The 17,489-nt window shown below is 39.4% G+C and overlaps 1 pseudogene across 1 annotated transcript; it reads left to right on the top strand.

Annotated features, from left to right (window-relative positions):
* Window positions 1–1,452: 1,452 nt before the first annotated feature.
* On the top strand, window positions 1,453–3,302 carry LOC101171554 (leucine-rich repeat-containing protein 3 pseudogene; annotated as a pseudogene). Its single transcript, XR_013652646.1, has 2 exons — window positions 1,453–1,654; window positions 2,163–3,302. The product of XR_013652646.1 is annotated as a leucine-rich repeat-containing protein 3 pseudogene (transcript).
* Window positions 3,303–17,489: the final 14,187 nt, after the last annotated feature.

Raw genomic sequence — 17,489 nt, 5'->3', positions numbered from 1 at the left:
AGTCGTAGAAATCGATACATTTTTATGTTTTCAGACGATGATCATGCGAGTAGCGGCAACAAATGTGTGTCATAACTCTAGTTATTTGTTTTAAATCCAAAAGTTCAGAGCTAAAAATACTTAGAAACATGAGACAATTTAGAACGAGAACTAAGCTAATGGGAGGGTCATTCTTACGTTATTGTAAACAGCTGATTGGGATTGGGAAAGTTAGATGTGGGGTCAGTGGCTACTGAAGGGTTAAATTACTAAAAGATAAGCGAAAATCCTTCATTTACAGTTTTATTGTGTGTAGAAAAAACTACAAATGTATAATACTTCATTTTTCTATTCTATTTGGTTTCTGATTAATTTTGATGTATTCAAGATGTTTTTCATTTTGTTTTATTTTAAAGTCAAAAGATATTTTATTGTATTTTTGTAATGTATAAACACTAGAACAAATGTGAACTAAACTTTTTAAAAACATCAATAAAAAAGAAAGGAATCTTTTATAAACAAATATTTCTTTAAAAGTACGGACAGCACGTCCCTAAAGTCAAAATTAATATCAAGTTTTGCCTTCTTTTTTCACCAAACCTGTGGTAATTGATTAAATTAAGAAAATTGATTTAGACTAAACCAAAAATGTTATTTGTTTTATCTTTTTCAGAATTTTTCTTTAAATAAAACTACAATGACAAATGTGCAAGAAAAAAGTCATCACTGTTAAATTACAAGAATAAATACGTATATACAACTTTTTAAAAGTACATTAACAACTTTAATCTCATTAAATTACTTAGTCTTCTTTTTCTGATGGCCCTAATACTCCGTCCTAATTGAAAGCTCCGCTCAACTTATACTTACTTTATGATTTTTTTCCGTTTCTGGTTCCGTTTTTTTTTTAAGTGTGTAGCGAACTTGTTCACCCTGACACATCCACATACGCTCAGAGATGCACTTGCACTTGTGGGTATAGCACCACTGCTACAGAGCCTTTCACCCCGTAATATTACTTTTCACCCCTGTGTTCCACATATTGGAAATTTACAAGAAAAAAATCGCGAATTTTTGAATTTTTTTCTTGTAAATTTACAACTTTAATCTCGTATTATTATTATTATATAAATTTTTGGGATGGCCCTAATTCAAAGCTCCGCCCAACTAAATAGTAATTTCAACTTCACTATTAATACTGTAATTTCTGTTTAATACAAAAAAAAGTGAAGATAAAAAATACCATTGAAAAACCTGTATATTTAATGTTTTTACCTTGTGATTTGTATGGGTTTTTCTGTATTTCAAATTAATAATTTTGTTTTAGTTGAGGCACTTGGGGTCTTCCATACATCTCTCTAATCACATGAAGTTGTATACTTTTATTTTTGAATTTTACGTTTGCTTTCCTTTTTTTCTTAATTCAAAAAATCTTAAACGTTGTCACGTTTACCCTGACTCGCGCGCGCGCTCACAGACACACACGGACGTATGCGCGCGCGCCACCCCTCTGCTGCAGAGCCGCCCCGCGCGGTCAAACAGCTGGATCCGGAGCTCCCGGAGAGGCTGCGGCTCCAGCGGCGGAGAAGGGACCTATGTACGGCTGACGGGACGCCGGGACGCCGCTCCAGAAACCCGCGGCGATCAGCGGAGACGTCCGCAGCGAGGCGACCAGGTGGGTTCCGGCTCTAAAAAACAACAATAAAACTAACTTTTATACATTTTCGTCAACCTGCTGCCTTAAAAATATATACATTTTTTTGTTTAGAAATATCTATGTTGTTTTTTTTTTATTATAAAGGATAAAATAAGTTTAAATATGACATAAATTGCATAAATTGTGTCATTTTAGAATTTTACTGGATTTGATCTTTTTGTTTCATTCAATTTTTAACGTATTTGATTTGGATTGTTCTGTGAAAGGTCCGTTAACTTTGCTGACCTTCACTCATCGCCGTTCATCTCCACTTTTCTTTCCCTCCAACCACAAATCGGCGTTCAGCAAAGTTCATCGCTTCATATTCATGACCCTCCCCTTCCTTAATGGCTTGTCAGAGTGGAACCGTACGGAAACGTGTCATTATTATGATAATGTTGAACTTTACCCGCCCCCAACCCTTTGGTAGGGAAAGGGGGGTGTTGGAACTTTTACGATCTTACCTTTTCGTCTGTTTGGGTTGCAGGTTCCTCAAAGTCGGTGCGGACGCTGCGCCTCTTGACCGACGCTCCTCGTCTCGTCAGTGGCGGGGTTTTTGGCATTAAGAGAAATGATGCGCTCCTTTGTCAGAGACCTTCTGCGCTTTCAGGTGAAGTGATGCATTCACTGTCTGGTAACTCCAACCCGCCGTCTGAGTTCCTCGCCCGCTGATGGGGGCTTCCCGAATGTTCGTCCCATCCGTGCGACGCCCTCCCACCGGCTCTCTTCTTCTTTTGGGTCTGCTTCTGTGGGTCGGGGCCCGCGCCTGCCCCAAGGTCTGTCACTGCACGGAGAGGAACGGCGTGGTGGTGCAGTGCACCTCGCGCAACCTGGAGAGCATCCCGTCAGAGCTGCCGAAGGACACCGTCGTTCTCCTGCTGTCATCAAACCGTATCCGGCGCGTACCCAAGGAGGCCTTGGCGGACCTCCGCCGCCTCAGGGAGCTGGACCTGTCGCACAACTCCCTGGAGAGCGTGGAGGACGGCGCCTTTGCCGGCGTCGCAGACAGCCTGAGGAGCCTGGACCTGTCCAACAACCAGTTGAGCCGCCTCCCCAGGGACACCTTCACCAAACTCCACGCCCAGGTCCGCCTCTCCCAAAACCCCTGGCACTGCGAATGCTCCCTGCAGGAGGTCCTGCGGGAGCTCAGGCTGGACCCAGAGACCGTCAACGAGGTCAGCTGCTTCACCTCCGTGCGGGAGGAGTACGTGGGCCAGCCGGTGATCCAGGTCCTGGACTCCGGGATCAACTTCTGCAACTTCCACCACAAGACCACCGACGTGGCCATGTTCGTGGCTATGTTCTGCTGGTTCTTCATGGTGACGGCCTACATCGTCTACTATATCAAACACAACCAGGAGGACGCCAGGAGGCATATGGAGTACCTCAAGTCGCTCCCGAGCACCTCTCATGTCAGCAAGGACTACGACACGGCCAGCAGCGTGTTTTAGCGGGAATACAAATGAGTGGAAACCAAGGAATGCTAAAAACGAGACCCGATTGGGGAGTGACGGATGTGCGGAATGATGTATTCCACTCTACAGCTCCTGGAGGCGGGGCAGGATTCTCACAGACCTCAAAGAGAGGAGAAAAAGATGTTTCGCAGATGTGTTTCTGCCTTCGCCCCCTCCGCCAAACGCGTGGAACAATTTGTGCGTTTAATGACCCAAGAAGGACGCAAGTTGAATGAAACCCTCTGTTGGAATTGAAAAGAAATTTCACACCCGAGCGCTCGTTTTTAGTTTTTACTTCACAAAAGAGCGGCCTCTGTCGCTTTGACGACTCGTGGCAGCGGCAGAAATCCCGCCGTTTGATCGTCTCCAAGTGGATTCAGCAGTTTTCCAAGGCACTGCTGATTACAGACGCTGTGCTTTTTCCAGCCAAAGTCGACATTTGGTCCATATGTGTGCACCTTAACCCTTGTGCTATCCTAGGCACTTTAACATTGGGAGTTGGGTCATCTAGACCCACTAGACAGTGCTGTGAACCTTTATCCAACTTTGTCATGGTAGGGAGAACACGTCAATGTAAGGGTGGGGTCATCTAAGATAGCACAGGGGTTAATACGATGACAGATTGTGAGGAAACTGATTTTCTCTCAACAGGACTGTAAAATAGGAATGTTTTTAGGTTCGTTCCCTTTCAGTTTCCTGCACACAAAAATGAATGAATAATGACTCAGAGACAATACTTAGCTTTAGTGGCAGTTTTACACCGCACAAGAAGCACAGATTTGTAAGAAGGGTTACAGACAGATGAACAGGTTGCTGCATCAAAGTCCGAACAAAGAAAACAGGGAATGGGCTTGGTATATAAAACCCTGTATTTGCAAATTCAGAAGATCATCCGATGTACACTTGTGTGAAAATCACACCCACAGATTGTTGCAGGCTAGGTGCTCGAAGGTCAGGGAGCTTCAAGTGTCAGATCTCTCTGAGGTTCTCACAGACATTTGCCAGAGCACATACACCAGCACACACAAAATTGAAAAAGGGAGGAGGAGGAATGCTATGAGACAATACTCTTGGTTGTACTTTCTTCAAATGTAATATAATTTTGAGATGATAATACATAATGAATCAAGTTTAAACCATTAGTGTAATAAAAAAGTAAAAGTTAGTGTAAGGAAAGTAAAAGGGAGTTTCTAACTATTCTGTTTCTAATTATTCCTAACACAGATATAAGACCTTTATGTACTAGTATGTACCAATGAGGAAGGGTGTGTTCAGACTGGAAAAGTTCGTTGGTCAGAACCCAGTCTGCTTAATTTGGTCCGGATCAATTCCTCAACATTTTGCTGCACAAGGGATAAAGTTGTTCTTTTTTGAACCTTTGGAGAAGACGTAAGGGTCATACGAAGTTAGAGCCGTGCAGAGCGGGTGGTCCTCTCAGCCTGTTGAGGTCAAGAGGTTGAAGAAATTGGATGGAAAGAACAAGTAAGACGAAGGCGTCCAACGGGTTTAAAGTCAAACCAACCAAGTTGTTACAAACTTTTGCATCTTCCCGAACTCTTCAATACTACAGACGACTTCGGTTCTGTGCATTGATTGATCTGTTGATGTCCTTTTTTTGGAATTCATGAATGGGCAACTCCAGGACAGCATTCCTGCACCTTTTCCAACATACATGAACCAAGTAATCACGAGTTGGACATGTGGAAGTCGTGCAGACACACCGGCCAACGAGGCCCAGAGTTGTCCATCCCTAAGGCTACTCAACCCTGGTCTTCCAGATCTTCCTCAGTTACCTTCCAGCAGTTTGCAGAGCAGGAACATCTGGAAAACCAGTAGGGTGTTGGATCCTGAGGATCCGACTTTGGACAATCCTGTTCTCTGTGCTGCGCCTGAAGCTCCATTCACATCGCCCTCGGAAACACGTTTTCAAGTAACAACTTCCAATGAAAAGTCTTTGTGAACATGCGCTCACGAGTAGCCACGCACATTTTTTAGACCGTTTTCGGGCTCTGCGTACAAAAATCGTGACACTTCAAAGTTAAACCAGGTCGAACTTTGACCAATCAAGGACTCGGATTTGGTAGAGACGTGTAGATAGTGCCCTTTGCAGAACACGGAAGTACCAACCGTTTGAAAATTGATCACAGAGGAGAAAGAAATGTTTACGTTTTGTGCCCGGCTTGTCTATTGTGAACGGCGTGGCCTAAATGATTGGGCGTTCTTGAGTCAAATGCGAGCGTAGCTTTAGATACGATCGCAGGATTACCAATATTAGAATTCGAGAAGCATCTTATCGTAGCAAAAACGACTCCTTTTGTTCAGGATTTTGGGCTCAATTTGCATTAAATCCTTACAAATTGCTCTATTTTTGGTTTCTAACTGGACAGGGTTACATTTTTATCACATCACATCATTTGTCACATCTGCAGCTCAAAAAGAGCAGCTTTCCTTTTAACCCTTGTGTTATCCTATGGGGTCCAGATGACCCCACCCTTACATTGACGTGTTCTCCCTACCATGACAAAGGTGGATAAAGGTGGAAAGATTTCATGTAATCCATGGACACCAGTGAAGATCACAAATCATTGAAGAAAAAAGGTTCAGAGCACTGTCTAGTGGGTCTAGTGCAGTGTTTTTCAACCAGTGTGCCGTGGGAGATGGTCAAGTGTGCCGTGGGAAATTGCCCTCATTAATCATTCACTGATCTAAAAACATTTCCCATCTCCAGGAAATCAGCTCTTTGTTCATCCAAACAGGCCCTGATAAAACACTGAGTAGTTAGGAATATAAAAGATCTTAAAATTACTTTTTCTTTGTGTTTATTTAATTCTATTAAAGAAATTTTGATAAGAATGACTGTACCGCGGTTTACCTGCAGCTATGACAGTTTGCGGAAAAGTCCCGCCCCTTTAACTGTCTCCACCAATCATTCTTGAAGGCTTAATCACATGTCATCAGTCTGACCAATCAGAAGTGCTTAAAGTCTTCACTTCCTTGTTCTGATTCTGCTCATAAAGTCGCTCAGTTCTAACAAAAATACCAGCTAAAGCTCGTCTTTAGCGGTGTAACTTTCCACAGAGTCCGGTGTCAGACCGTGAAACAAGTGGACAATACAATGAAGCTCAGAGACGCGAGTCTTTCTGCAAATTTTCGGCAGTTTTCACACTACATCTCCCATGATGCATTGGCTTAAAGGGCCAGTGTCCCAGCGCACAATGAGTCGTCCTTGCGAAACGCCTTGAAACCACAACAAACAAACAGTTTCTAAATTTTCTAATTTAACTTTCATTTCATCATTTAGAAAAAACAGCCACAACTTCCTGCTTTTCCGGCCACAATTATCACAAAAGTGCACGTGAGATTGCGGGCGGGGGGGGGGCTGTCGATCAATACAGACCATGAATTTCTGTTTTTTTTTTTTTTTTGGATGCTGGTGTGCCGCGGGATTTTTGTCAAGGTTAAAGTGTGCCGTGGCTCAAAAAAGGTTGAAAAACACTGGTCTAGATGACCCAACTCCCAATGGTAAAATGCCTAAAACAACACAAGGGTTACATTGACGCACCAGTTTTGTTTTTTTTAGCTCCAACACTTTAATTGAGATCATTTGAAGCACGAATGTTGCTGTGTTTAGACTTTGTGTAAACTTGTGCCATGTGTCAGTGTTGAGATTTGGATTGGTTGCCAAGTAGCCAGTCACATTCACAAATAAAAGGTTGTATGAATTCTCATTTGCAAGTGAGCTGATCATCCGGGACAAAGTGGTGCGGACCAAACGAGGTCCAACCATGCCGACGTGAACGTCCCCTCACCCTGTGGGCTCACACCGCATCCAGTCCGGCTCCGGTGCCGGCATCTAGCTACGGCAGGTGACTCACATTGGTTAAGGATGGCTGCAGTGCGGCTGCAGCCCAGCCTCTGTTCTTTTTTTTGTTATCCTTGCAGAAAGCATGTGGAGTATCATAAAGGATTTGGTGGTTCTGGACCTCTGTGATCAGCCTGTCGTCATTCATGGTGTTTAATGACCGATATGACGCTCTACCACACAGTTTGTGACCCCGTGTCAGCGGAGATGTTTACAACACAGCGAGTACAGCGGAGAATAGGTTTTATTTGGAAAAATGTACCCGACGCGCATAAACGGTTGAAGAGTTACTGTCAGCAAAGATTTTGTGTTATTTAGCCATCAGCTGTGACATCTACGGTGTTAAAGGGTTAAACACCGTAAAAGAAGATGGAACAAGAGTCGCCCCCTGTTGGTAAAAAAAAAATGTAATTAACCCATTCACTAATTTAGCTCCAATTATGCCTTTCCTTGATTTCCTTGATTCCACCACTTAATCGATCCTGCGACTATATATATATGTATATATATATAGATATACATATATACACACACACACACACACACACATTTCTTTTAAGAATAAAATAGTACTTTTATTTAAAGTAAAAAAAAATCAGGATACTTTTTTTTTCTATGCTGGAAATCTTTATGGATTATTGATTTTCTTGTCCCTCCAACATCCCAGAAGGAACAAAACCCAAAGTCTCCTTTAATGGTGAGTAAAATGACGAAAACGTCACTTTTAATATCTAAATCAAATCAAAATCAATCAATTAAAAGTCTGGCTTCTGTCATTTCTTTCTCTCCGTTCCTCTGTGAAATGATCAGTGCAGTGATGAATGATGTGAGGAAAAGTTTCTCTCCTTTACTATTCACTATCTCCACGGTCTTTTTACGTTCTGAGCTCAATCAGCTCCTCGCCGGGTTATTTATTCCTCCGGATATGGAAGCCGTACATCTCCGACCGTTCAGATCCGGGCGGAGAAAAGTGTCTAAATCCTAAAAATAGTTTGTCTAATGAACAATGGAGATCATTAATCCAAAAAACGATCTGCTCGCTTTACAACAAGACATTTTTTAGCATAAAATATTGAAACCCTCCTGAAAATGTCTACACACCTGTCAGTCTCCTTCACGTAACAATAAGACGCACGGCGCTAACCTTGCCCTCTCCTATCACGCTCATTATCTCCACATTACTCACAAATCCCCAGGGCGGCGGCGACATCATCATTTAGAGATCAGAATTAATTGGTCCGAGAGATCCGAGGTCACCGAGTTCAGAGGAATAAATGTCGTCAGTGGAGGGCAGTTTTCTTCTTGCACATCTCGTCATGCGCATTGAACTTTCTTTTGAAAATCCCTCAATTTTATGTAAATAAAAAAGTTTGATTTTTTTGTCATTTTAAACTGAAAACTCGAAGGTAATCAATTATGTGTTCACTTTGTAGTGTTGCAAATTGTCACTGGTAAAAAACGAAAATATTACACTATACACTAAACACTATAAAAAAATTATTTTTTCGATATTTAAAATTTTTTCCACAGAAATCCATCCTATTCATGAATAAATTCACCTTAAAAGTATTTTTTTTATATTTATTTCTGGAATTTTTTTTGTTAGTTTTTAATGTAAGAATTAACAATTTTATCAAGACAAATTTAAATTGTTAAAAGTCAAAGTTTATAGAGAAAATAAAAAAAATTATTCGGATTTCATCAAATTAGGAATTTGTGAATCCAACTCAATATATCCAAAGGGTGTTTTGAAACCATTGAAATTTTGGAACTTGTATTTTAAAATTATTATGGGATGACTACAGGACCCACTGCTTGGCGGACATTTTGTGGCCATTGTGGTCATTTCGTGGTAACTAGGCAGGACAACACGTGTAGTGAGGCTGGTTCCAAAAATCTCCTGTTGCTGAAATTACAAAAAAATATTTGCACCATATTGGAAAAGAAAACTTGTGTTTGAGCGATTTTTACAAAATTTAACTCACGCACCACTTTTTTAAGTCTACAACTACAATTAAACCATTTTGACCTTTGACCTCAAGAAAATTTTGGGAAATATGTTGATTTTAAGATTTTTAGTTAGCGAAAGTGGCATATCTCATGTCGCTAGCACATTTTCAATTTGAACATTTTGCATAAATGAAAACATGAATCCCTGACTCAAGCTGAATGAACTAATATAACATACAATATGAATATATTAGGAATGTGAACGTAGTAAACGAATAACCTCCGTTGCCAAGGAAATCTGAAAATTTACTTTTGATGAATTTCTAAAAAATTACATAGACCGTTTTCGTCATCCCCAGGCGACCAAAAAATCTAATGGTTGCTATGTAGATAAAAGTCACCTTTAGCACCTTCTGTGGATTTTGATCTATTGCTTCCTAACTCCTAGAGAATCATTGGAAAGCTGTTTGGGGGGAAAAAATGTTGCCTTTAAAATGTTGTCAATTTTTAATGCATAGCGAGCTCGTAAAGTTGTCACTTCCCTGATCTCTTGTTGCTAGCACTCGTTTCCTGTAAAAAGTGAGAATGTAATACATGAATCCCTGGCTGGCTGAACCAAACAATGACATACAATATGAACATATTAGGAATGTGGGCGTGGTTAAGGAAAATCCTCCGTTGCTAAGGAAATCTGTAAATTTACTTTTGACGATTCTTCTAAAAATCACACAGACCTGTTCATCACCCCCATCCGACCAAAAAATAAAATGGTTGCTATGGAGATTAAACCAGCGGAAAGGCCGTGTGACGGATTTGTAACCCTTGTGCCATCCTACTTTAACATTGGGAGTTGGGTCATCTAGACCCACTAGACAGTGCTCTGAACCTTTTTTTCTTCAATGATTTGTGATCTTCACTGGTGTCCATGGATTACATGAAATCTTTCCACCTTTATCCACCTTTGTCATTGTAGGAAGAACACGTCAATGTAAGGGGGGGGGTCATCTAAGATAGCACAAGGGTTAACAGAGGAATGTGCAATTTCATCCGTTTTTATGTTAAATCAAACTTTATAAGGTCTGCCTGAGTTAATATTCAGCAGTTGGTACAAACTTTTAACAGTTTATGTCAAAAAGGTGTCAAAACCCCCAAAACCGAAATAAAAAATAAAGAACAGAACAAAGAGGTTGAATGTGAATTCTGCTTTTCACTATTTAAATGTAATCTACTGCACTGGCCTTGATTTATGATTCCGGCTCTAAACGCGACAGAACAAAGCTCGAGGTGGGTTCTTTTGTTTCTCACGAGCCAACGGGGCGCATTCTCAGAATACCTGAAGGTCCCGCAGTCACCAGGTGTCGGCATGGGCTCACAGTGACCTTCAGTTAATAGGAAATGTCAGGTGATGAATGTTTATACAATGCAGTTGGAGTCCCCGTCTTATCAGCGGCTGCAGTCGCGGGCCGGGTCTAAAGGGAATCTATTTTGAAGCGACTGAAGGGAGCAAAGCTTAATAAAATATGATGCATTCATGAGAACACATCCACAGTACAAAAAAAAAAAGAGTTTACCTAAGTCACCTCCACAGGCAGCCGCCGTAGAGGATGTCACACCTGACTGAGCATTTTAAATTGATCCACTTCTGTTTTTGGGTGTGTCAGCATAATTCTCAAAGGACTATGTTCCTCGCCCGTATGTATCATTCAGCCGCGTTAAGACGGTGCTAATGATGTTAAGGTCGAAGGATTAATCTTGTTACTGGTCATTCATGCAGTTGCTGGATTTTTGGTGATGTCATTTCCTGTTAAACTTGTCTAGAAAAACGAAACACAACAGGAAACTGGAAAAGGTAGGTACTATGGGACATCCCTGATTGGACAGTAACGTTTGAGTTTTGACATTTGAGTTGCATCCTCAATGTTCGCTTACTAATAAAAGTTTTATGATCAGTACAATTAAAGAAGAGGTCCTGGTGACTTTTCTCAGGGACAAGACACGTGAAGAGGAGTGGGTCCGGCAACATTCCCGAGGGACAAGACATGCAAAGAAAAGAGGCCTGGGTGTCCATCTTCAGGAACAGGGAACACATAGAGGAGTGATCGAGGTGGTCATGCTTGGGAGTAGAAAAAACGAAAAGGACTGTCCTTTCCTAATGGACTGAACACATGAAGAGGAATGGTCCAGATTGTCTTCCTCTGGTGCAAAGGCAACTTTCCCCAGGGACAAGACATGTGAAGAGGAATGGTCCAGGCACCCATCCTCTGGGACAGGGATCATGGAGAGGAGATGTCCAAATGGTCAGGAACAGGGAACGTGAAGAGGAATGGTCCAGGGGGCCATCCTCTTAACCTTTGTGCTATCCTATGACCCCCGCCCTTACATTGACGTGGTCTCCCTACCAAAAGAAAGGTGTGAAGATCACAAATCATTGAAGAAAAAAGGTTCAGCGCACTGTCTAGTGGGTCTAGATGACCCAACTCCCAATGTTAAAGTAGGATGGCACAAGGGTTAAAAATCCGTCACACGGCCTTTCTGCTGGTTTAATCTCCATAGCAACCATTTTATTTTTTGGTCGGATGGGGGTGATGAACAGGTTTGTGTGATTTTTAGAAGAATCGTCAAAAGTAAATTTACAGATTTCCTTAGCAACGTAGGATTTTCCTTAACCACGCCCACATTCCTAATATGTTCATATCGTATGTCATTGTTTGGTTCAGCCAGCCAGGGATTCATGTATTACATTCTCACTTTTTTACAGGAAAACGAGTGCTAGCAACAAGAGATCAGGGAAGTGACAACCTGTGACAAGTGTACCTTCTTCCTGGTCCTGTGCTGCTAGAATGTGATTTTTGAATGTATTCGCTGTCCAAAAGCCCAAAGGGACACACTTGCAAACATCTGTGTTGTTTGAGTGTTTAGGTAAAAATGTGGCCAAAGTTTCTACAAGAATGGGTGATCGCTACATGAGATGTTTTTGGTGTGATCCCATGGATCCAGGATTTACATACAGGCACCGAAATGTTCACGTCACCTCCAGCAAGTTTCAACTTTGAAAATTAACTTTGGCTCAATGACAATTTTCTGCGTTTTCTGCGGCTCTCCGAGGCCTCTCCCACTTCAATGCTGAAGATTTCTCCAGTGGCTTTGTTGTCAGAAGGTTAATGCAGTCCATGTCATTGTCTGCAAATGAGCAGCCTTTCACTTGACCTTTTCTCCAGAGAGTCTACTGCCTTCTGTGTGTCAGTGTTCTCTAAAGCCAAAGCTGCAACATCTGTGTTCACTTTATGGAAGAAAGAACCACCAAAAAAAACCATCGGAAGTTTGCAATTTTCTCCCCCGAGGTCATTTTCTTTTTTGCTACCTTTCCAGGAAGCAATCTAGGTTGAGTCGCATCTCCACATTTCTACCATTATATTTTCTGAATGTAATTCAAACTTAGTAATTAACCTGTGGTTGCTAAAGATTTGGGAGGAATGTAGAAATTCAAAACATTGAAAGCTGGTGGCTTTTATCTTTTCCTAAATGATTGCTTTGGAGCACCTCGCACACTGTGGAAATTCAAAACTGCATTAGGTGCAACAAAATTGTCAAAGACTTTCAAGGCTTTTCTGAACAAGACGATTACTTGCAAGGAAATTGGGCCTTTTATCAAAAAATGACATTTTTTATCCGAACTGACTTAACCCTTAAACATCGGAAAACCTACCATAACTCTTTGGATTTGGAAGCAGAAAAAATATGTTTTGAGCCGATTAAAAACTTTACGCTTTACTAACATAACATGAACCAACACAAAGCTAATGTGAGCCAAAGCATATCGGTGAAGAGCCACTTCCTCCATGTCAAAATTCGTTGGTCTACGTTAATCGTGTAGATTTTACTGCTGCAAAGTGCTGCATATCAGCACAAAGCTTACTTTTACAGCTTTTGAATTCATTGGAATTACGCTAATTGCTTAAACAATGTCTCCACAATGTATACTTTTCACCATGTTAGAATCTTACATTACTTGTGTGAACACTTTGCTAATGTAGAGTGTTGCGTATAACTGCGTAGCTCCTTTTCTCTGCATTAGAATCAGTTGGTTTATGTTGATTTAGTAAAATGAGTTGTTTAGAATCATTTGCTGTAACACCTCAGTCAATTCTCCATCTGACACTAGAAAGGTCCTAGACAGCTTCTCAACTGGGCAGAATCTTAACCCTTGTACTATCCTAGGCACTTTAACATTGGGAGTTGGGTCATCTAGACCCACTAGACAGTGCGCTGAACCTTTTTTCTTCAATGATTTGTGATCTTCACTGGTGTCCATGGATTACATGAAATCTTTCCACCTTTGTCATGGTAGGGAGAACACGTCAATGTAAGGGTGGAGTCATCTAGGCACTTTACCATTGGGAGTTGGGTCATCTACACCAGTGGTCCCCAACCTTTTGTCACTGCGGACCGGTGCAACGCAAGGCACGTTTACCACGGACCGGTGGTGGTGGTGGTGGGGGGGGGGGGGGGGGGGACACACGTTTACCGTGAACCGGGGGTGGTATTTTCTCTTTAGTAATAATAATAACAATAATAATAATGAACGTAAATCCACTGTGTAATCCTGTGCAACTGTATTAGCAGTGTCCTCATAACGTCACACCAACAACAGAACATCACATGAAAAAACATCGTTTCTACCCCAACCCAATGCGACACACTCTGGTTGCTATGGTAATGATTAAACATCCCTTCAAAATAAGTTTGTTTGGTGTCGCGACTTTGACGTGCGTTAAGTGTGACGGATGTAACAGAGAGAATCCGGTCACTTTTCAAAATAAAACCTTTTTTTTTAGAGAGAAAAAAACAATAAAATGGAAATTATTTTTTCTTTCTGTGCGTCTTGGTGCCAAAATTTCCCGCGGCCCGGTACCGGTCTGCGGCCCGGTGGTTGGGGACCACTGATCTAGACCCACTAGACAGTGCTCTGAACCTTTTTTCTTCAATGATTTGTGATCTTCACTGGTGTCCATGGATTACATGAAATCTTTCCACCTTTATCCACCTTTGTCATGGTAGAGAGAACACGTCAATGTAAGGGTCTTCCAAAGATCGAAGGGTCGGCGGTTCGATCCCCACTCCCTCCAGCCAACTGTCGTTGTGTCCTTGGGCAAGACACTTCATCCTCCTTGCCTCCAGTGTGGCTCCACTGGTGTATGAATGATCCCGGTGATGGTCAGAGGGGCTGTAGGCGTGAACTGGCAGCCACGCCTCAGCTGTGGCTACAACCAAAGCTTACCATCACCAAGTATGAATGAGGAGTGAATGAACAATGGACACAATGTAAATACTTTGAGCGTCTGGAAAAGCGCAGAAAAATCTAATCCATTATTATTGTCTAAGATAGCACAAGGGTTAACTCAACCAAAACATTTCAGTTTAATTCAAATATTTTGTAAAAAAGGATAGAAAAATATAACAAACGAGCAATGAAACATACAATTCTGCAGCTTTTTTACACGCTGGAAAACAAAAGCTGAAAAAGCTACAAGCTAAAGAATTTTGTGCGCGGTTGCAAAGATAAATCTGTTTCTGCATAGAGAATATTTACCACGAACTTGTGCTTTTAGCTTTTCTATCATTAGCTTTTCTTTTCAGTTTGTTCATCCTTAACTTGTAGTTTCATTGATTTTATTAAAAAGAAAACTAATATTATAAATAACTATATTTATTACAATACAAAAATTATGCCTGAGCTTTCAAAGAGCTTTATACCATCAGCTTGTGTTGTTGTTACTATTAGCTTGTGCGTTTAGCGATCTTTTCTTTTTTAAACAATGTGACCACTAAAAACAATTTAACATCGGTTTTGGTAGGTGTTGCCGGCGGCCTCTCCGATATAATGAAATACTGTAGTATATCGTTATCATTATAAATCATTAGAAATAGTTTAGGTTTTTGGACTATCAGGATGTTATTTGCTATTATTTCTTCTTTTAGCTAGCTAGCCACATTGTCACTATTGCTAAAGGAAGCGCTAAAACAATGTGTTTATTTTTTGTTATACATATAATCTCTATCTTTATTTTGAATATTTTATTTCATAAAAAGTCAATACTGAGTCAACGGAACAGCTGTGCTTATCAGGCTTTCTTTTAATTATATTATATAATTATATGTATTTATTTCTATTTTTTTTTTTAAATCCATGGCTTTCTGGTCCCACGGGTTGAAAAACAAAAACGCTTCTTCGAAAGCATTTTTCCTTCCAAGATTGACAATAGATCAAGCGGCCAGACGCACAACAACACACAAATAGAGACACAACCCAAACGTGATGAATGCAAATGCAATGGTCCTCTGGACTGTTCATTGATCACACAATCTGTAGTGGTGACAGTTTGTTTTCCCAAACCGCACAGGAAGTGAATGGCAATGAGACATCCTGAAAGACAAATGAAAGACAGACTTCCCTGCTATTTTCTTTTTTTTTTTTTTAAACATTTTTTGTCTTTAAATTTAATGTTTGGATTCAGGCAGAGGAGAAAACAGGATTGATTCAGTCCTGGGAGAAACCAAGAGAAATGATGCAGCAGAAAACCAGAAAAATAAATCACTGGAAATGTGTTTCTGTGAGGGAAAAGGAAGATGAGGGCAGGTCAGATAAAAGAGGAAGACGTTTTGGGGTTTTTAAAATCTGCCGATGTTCCTAAAGTTTTCAAGAAGCTTAAAAACCTTTTTCCTTTCAAAAACTGATGGATTTATGAATATATTTATCTAAAATACAAACTTTTTATGAATTTGACCCCGGAAAGTCTTAACACTTATATTGTGTTCGGGTCAAAATTGACCCGTTCCAAACACAATTTAAGGTTTATTACAAATATTTAGCTTAAGATTTATAAAAAAATTAATAACAATAATAATAAAAAGGATGATTATATTATTTATAAAAATTCATTTAAAATATTAGTTGGATTAAACAAAAAATCTAATTTAAGTTCAGTTTTTTGTTCAAATTAAGTTGAAAAATGAAAGATAAATATATGTATTTACTTTGTTTTCCATTTGTTTTCACCTAAATAGACTGTAGTATGTGTTAAAAAAATATTCCAAAAATTATTCCGAAACAAAATCATAGTCTACGAAAGTCAAACTAGCCCACGGTAGCTGATGTATTCTTTCGACCACAAAATAATTCGTTAGCAAGAGATAAATCACCTTTTTACTAGAGATTATCAATAAAAATTAAAGTTAGTTTTCTAATTAAACGAATAATCAAATCCTAATTTTGAGAATTTTTTTCCCTTTTTTTGAGATCAGTAGAAAACAAAATGGCTTCACACAATCATCAATATTGGATGCTAATTACTGTAGTTGTGGAAATAAGGTGGTGTCATCTATAAAGAACTTTGCAGATGTTCAGCAGAATCTTTATCTCGTCTAAACAAACATTTGTTTTTTTCTTCCAAAACTATAAATATTTTTATTTGGCTTTTTCGAGAAAAAATTGACCTCCCTTATTCCAAATTAGTTCTTCTGTTGAGAAGATTTAAACTAATTTTTGCATTTACAACTTTGTTATTTTCCCAAGAAAACAAGATGTTCTTAATCTGTGATATAAAGGAAACTTTTTTTAGGTCTTTATAGTCGGATTTAAAAAATTAAGAAAAATAACAAAAAGCTGAAAATTGTATTTTGGTTTGCACAAGAAAACACAAATATTTTATCTAGAGATAAGGACTTTTTTTTCAAGAAAACAAGCTACCATGAAAAGTTTTTTGGTAATTAGTAAAATTTTTAGAACTCTTTGAGGTTTCGCCCTAATGACTAATCTTTGAAGAAAACAAGCTATGATCTTATTCTGTTTTCTCAAGACAATAGCTGTTAATTCAACAATAATCAAATAAAAAAATATCTTCTGACAAATACAAAAATAATAATATTAATTTTATTTGGTTAACTTGAGAAAAACAAAAATATGTTTTTCTAATAATATCGACTTAAAGACAATTTTTTTCAAGAAAACAATTTACTGTTTTATTTGGTTATCTCGATTGTTAGTTTTGTTAATTTGAGAAAAAGATTTTCAAAAATTCTCAAGGTTTCACCATATAAACAAAAATAGTTACGGTCTTATTCTGGTTCTTGAGACAAAACTTTTTAGTTACTCTGTCATTATCTTCATGAATCAAAAAAAGGTAAAATTTTCTCTGAAATTCCTTTCGATTAATCGTTAGATAAATAAAGAAACAAGCTACAAATTGAATTTGTTTGTCTCAAAATAACAAAACATCTTTTTTCTAAAGATAACAGCATAGAAACTTTTTTTTCAGACAACACGCCAGTTTATTTGTTTAGCGTAATAAGTTACTTTGTTAACTTAAAAAAAAACAAAAAACGTTTCATTCAGAAATAATCGGAAAAACCTCTGTTGCCAAGGAAATCCAAAAATTTAATTCATTTTACAGGCCAATTCCTGTAAAAATGACGTAGACCTGTTCGTCACCCTCAGACGACCAAAAAATTAAAATGGTTGCTATGGAGATAAAACCAATAGAAAGCAGCC

The sequence above is a fragment of the Oryzias latipes genome, chromosome 2 (assembly GCF_053564925.1).
Source record: "Oryzias latipes strain Hd-rR chromosome 2, Olatipes_Hd-rR_3.1".
Classification (NCBI taxonomy): domain Eukaryota; kingdom Metazoa; phylum Chordata; class Actinopteri; order Beloniformes; family Adrianichthyidae; genus Oryzias; species Oryzias latipes.
This window is presented reverse-complemented; position numbering and strand designations above follow the sequence as displayed.